Below are 4491 nucleotides of genomic sequence, written 5' to 3'. Positions count from 1 at the left end.
CAGTTGTGTAATTTCTCTAGCCTAATTTACTTCATCAGAAATTGAGGCTTATAATAACAACCACCATATATGTTTGTTGGGCAGAGGAAAGGGATTGATATATGTACCAGGATTAAACTAGACCCTGGTAAATAAATAGTTTGGCTACTTTTATTACTATTCCTCAGAGGATCCTTGAGAATCTGAGAAGAAAGCTCAAGTGAACTCATGATGTTTCAAAATGAGAAGTAAAAACTTGACAGTAATCTTGGGCAGGTTAACTAAAGGAAGCAGGACATATAAGAGAAGGGTAGAATTAGGAACTTGCCCTCTGGTGAGAAAGTTGACAATCAAACCAAGCTCCTCACTGCATGCTATAAAATCGTCTGTCCACTGAGAATCCCTATATTTCAAAGATTGTCTGATTTGATTATACCTTTCCATGGGGAATAAACTCCCCAAAACATCCAGAGAGATGCAAATTCTTCTGAAGGAGGGAATACAAAGGGCAGCTGAGAAAAAGAGAAAAAATGGGGGGAGAGCTGAAACTCAAGAAGCAAAGAACAGATGGCTTCAGCAGCAGCAAAGCCACACAGAGAAAATATATGAAATCTGAAATCCCTCAGGGAAGGGAGAAAATGTGGAACCTTCAGAAGTCACAGGAATCTAGAAGGTACACTGTCAGCGACCCATGCTGTTTCTTCTCCTGCCCTAGTAGGGTAAAGGAGCTGGAGTTATAATTGTGGAGGGGACCAATGTGTGTGAACATTATTATACCCATCTTAACAAGTCAGAGAACTGTGCATTCACAGACATGTCTCTAAAAGTATCCCCTATTGCTGTGGCAGGTATAATTATAAGGAAGAGGAACATATAATATCCATGTTGAGATAAATTGTGGACTGTCTTATCACAGTTACATTAATTAACACTTAATTCCTCAAAATAACCTTAGGTCCCCCAAATGTAAATGTTCTTATTGTGCTTTCATTTATTAATTTTTATATATGGGAACAAAGCACTTTAAGAACATATCTTAACCACTTTGACAGCATTTATCTGAGTCATCCTGATTCTGGGAAATCAAGAGAAAATTTTACATTTCTGATTTTAATTTGACTAAAATCATGCTAAGTGGTTCTAATGAATATCTTTCTGACTATTTAGATCTTGTTATGACAGGTTTTCTTTGTAAGAACTAGGAACTCCCACAGATCCCTGTTAGAAGAATGAGAACAACAGGAGATAAATGAGAAGTGAGAAGCTCTGGGCTGGAAGAGAGGGGCCTTGGATTCAGTGTTTAGCACTAACACACATAGTTAAGGTTATTCCCTCACACATTGCCTCCAAAGGTTATTTTGAAGGTCAGGGGCCATAGATATATTACTTTTTATCCAACAGCATTTAATGTCCTTTTGGAGTATTTGCTCCTCTTTGATTTTATAGGGATCTCAGTCATATGAGGTGAACATTTGATCTGAATGGAACTAATCAGAATCAGCCCTGGATTTTTGCTTAAGCCATCAGGAAGAGGTCCTCCTTCTCTTCTGAGACATGTAGTTGTAATGACTGAGTTTTCGAACTTCAGAGAACTTGCAGAATAAATATAGCTAGCAATAGTAAATGCTTAAGCTGCCACTCTTCTACCCCCATGATAGCTACTCTTCCATAAATTACTATCATAATCCTTCCCAGTGAAGTACTTCAATCAGGCAATATCAATCAAACAGTATTGGGTAAAGAATGATACATGAGCCATCTATGGGATTGAGAGAAAAACAATTTTTCTATTTATTTTTAATATAGTATATAAATTACATTTTGATATAAAGTGTTTGTGTTGCAAATATAAGGGATCTTTTCACTGTGAGTCAATCATTACTTGGTTAATCACCTTGGAACAATATGTTTCATATTATATAACCACTAAACAAATATATTTACTCTGTTACTATCATATAAAATATTATATACATACATGCACATATATACATAAACACATAGCATTTGAGGTGCTCTGTATTTAGAATTGTATTTCACTTACTTATGAAACTCTGGGTGTGTTTGATATAGAATAAAGTATCAGTTTTACAGATGTGGATGTTGATGCCAAAGAGAATGATACTTTGCACCTGTGTCCTCTGCAGCTTCTCTGGGTTGCAGGTTACCAATAGATATATAAGATAAATCTTCTAATATAAATACAGTTAGATGTACCAAAATGAGAGTGTAGATTGTCAGGTCTTGCAGCTCAGGTTAAAAATGCAGTGCATTGGGTGTTTTTCATTAAAGGAAGTTGGGGCCTGGTGGGACATAATGGATATTAAACATGACCCAGTTTGTACTTGGAAAAGGCCATTCTGGCAAAAACAGGTTGCAGGACATCAGAGTCGAGGAGAATAGACCAGTTAAGTGCCTCCAACTGCTAACTGAAGAAATAAACACATAGTCAAACAAATGGATGAGTGAATAAATACTTGAAAAACTGCATTTTGTTAGACTTTTTTTGAAGGGAGGGTATTTGGAGCATTAAGTCCACAAACTCTGCATTCTTTCTCCCTTGGACACAATCAGGGTGGTATTCTCAAAACTTTTTGATTCAGTGGTTCTTGAAAACTCAGGATGAAGTCAGGAGTGATGAAGCAAGGGGTAACCATCAACTAGTCAGTGAGGTCTCCTAGTTTCTTTCACAATTTTCCTGTCCAGCTTCCTAGAACTGAAAGGCAGGAAAAGGCAAAAGAAAAAAAAAATCCTGTTCAGGAACAAAACTGTTTTCTGTTAGGTTGGTGCAAAAGTAATTGCAGTTTGAGACATTGAATTTTAAATCATTATAGCTAAAGGTTCAAACATATCTTTATTAATCACAATAAGAACCATTACAATTGATGCATTTTTGCCAATGAGAAATAAATTTGCTTATTTCTGTAGCATAAAAATCTGTGCTTTGAGATTTGATGAATTCTTGGAAAATATTTTCTGCATCTTGCTGATTGTGGAAGCATTTTTCCTACAAAAAGCTGTTGAGATTCTTGAAGAAGTGATAGTTGGTTGGTGAGAGGTTAGATGAATGCGGTGGATGAAGCAAAACCTCATAGCCTAATTCATTCACCTTGTGAAGTGGTGATTGTGAGATGTGCAGTCAAGTGTCATCACAGAGAATCAGGCCTTTGCTGTTGACCAATGGTAGCTGCAGGGGGTGTAGTTTTCGGTTCATCTCATCAATTTGCTGAGCTTACTTCTCAGATGTAATGGTTTCTCCAGGATTCAGAAAGCTGTAGTGGATCAGCCAATCAGCACACCACCAAACAGTGACTATGTCCTTTTTGGGGTGTAAGTTTGGCTATGGGAAGTGCTTTGGAGCTTCTTCTCAGTCCAGCCACTGAACTGGTCACCACTGGTTGTCATATAAAATTCACTCTTTGTTGCAGTCACAATCCAGTCTAGACATGGCTCATTGTTGTGTAGAATAAGCAAAGATGACACTTCAAAACAACCATTTAAAAAAATCTGTAGTCAACTCATGAAGTACTCGTTTATCAGGTTTTTCACCTCTTCCATTTGCTTCAAATACTGAACCACCATAGAATGTTTGATGTTGAATTCTTGGCCAGCTTCTCGTGTGGTTATAAAAGGATCATCTTTGATGATTGCTCTCAGTTGGTCATTGTCACCTTCTGGTGGCTGGCTACTAGGCTCCTCATCTTCAAGGTTCTCGTCTCCTTTGCAAAACTTCTTGACCCTCCACTGCATTATACAGTCATTAGCAGCTTCTGGGCCGAATGTGTTGTTGATGTTGCAAGTTGTCTCCACTGCTATACAACCCATTTTGAACTCAAATAAGAAAACCATTCGAATTTACTTTGTATCTAGCATCATTTCCATAGTCTAAAATAAACATACAGCAAATAGTAAGTCATTAGTGAAAAACATAAACTGAGAAATGCACATTGGAATGATGTATAGCATAACTACGTTTATTGAGAATGTATCCCAATATCAAATGGCAAATTTCAACAATGCAAAAACCACAATTACTTTTGCACCAACCTAATAATTTTCACAATCTTTGTTGAAAAGTATAAGGTTGACTGAAATATCTGAAGCTATTATGGAAATACCATATAATAAGGAGAATTGAACATGAAGACTAATGATGAATCTGGTTACTGACTATAAATTACACTTCTAGAACACTCATATTACTGGATGTGGGAAAACAGATATGCCCTACATAGTTAACTCAGAAAAATAAAAGTAAAGAGAAATAACATGTAGGAAAAATGAGTTACTATTCCTGAGAAATAATAAAAAGCACATCCAATTCAATTAGTCAGTTCAGTCACTCAGTCGTGTCTGACTCTTTGCGACCCTATGAACAGCAGCACGCCAGGCCTCCCTGTCCATCACCAACTCCCGGAGTCTATCCAAACCCATGTCCATTGAGTCGGTGATGCCATCCAACCATCTCATCCTCTGTCTTCCCCTTCTCCTCCTGCCCTCAATCTTTCCTAG

At 37.3% G+C, this 4491-nt stretch overlaps 1 pseudogene; it reads right to left on the bottom strand.

The window, feature by feature from the left end:
• Positions 1–2836: 2836 nt before the first annotated feature.
• On the bottom strand, positions 2837–3861 carry LOC133070649 (histone-lysine N-methyltransferase SETMAR-like; annotated as a pseudogene).
• Between the last annotated feature and the right edge of the window lie 630 nt (positions 3862–4491).

The sequence above is a fragment of the Dama dama genome, chromosome 15 (assembly GCF_033118175.1).
Source record: "Dama dama isolate Ldn47 chromosome 15, ASM3311817v1, whole genome shotgun sequence".
NCBI lineage: Eukaryota > Metazoa > Chordata > Mammalia > Artiodactyla > Cervidae > Dama > Dama dama.
Note: the sequence above shows the minus strand (reverse complement) of the source record. Positions and strands in the feature narration are given on the sequence as shown.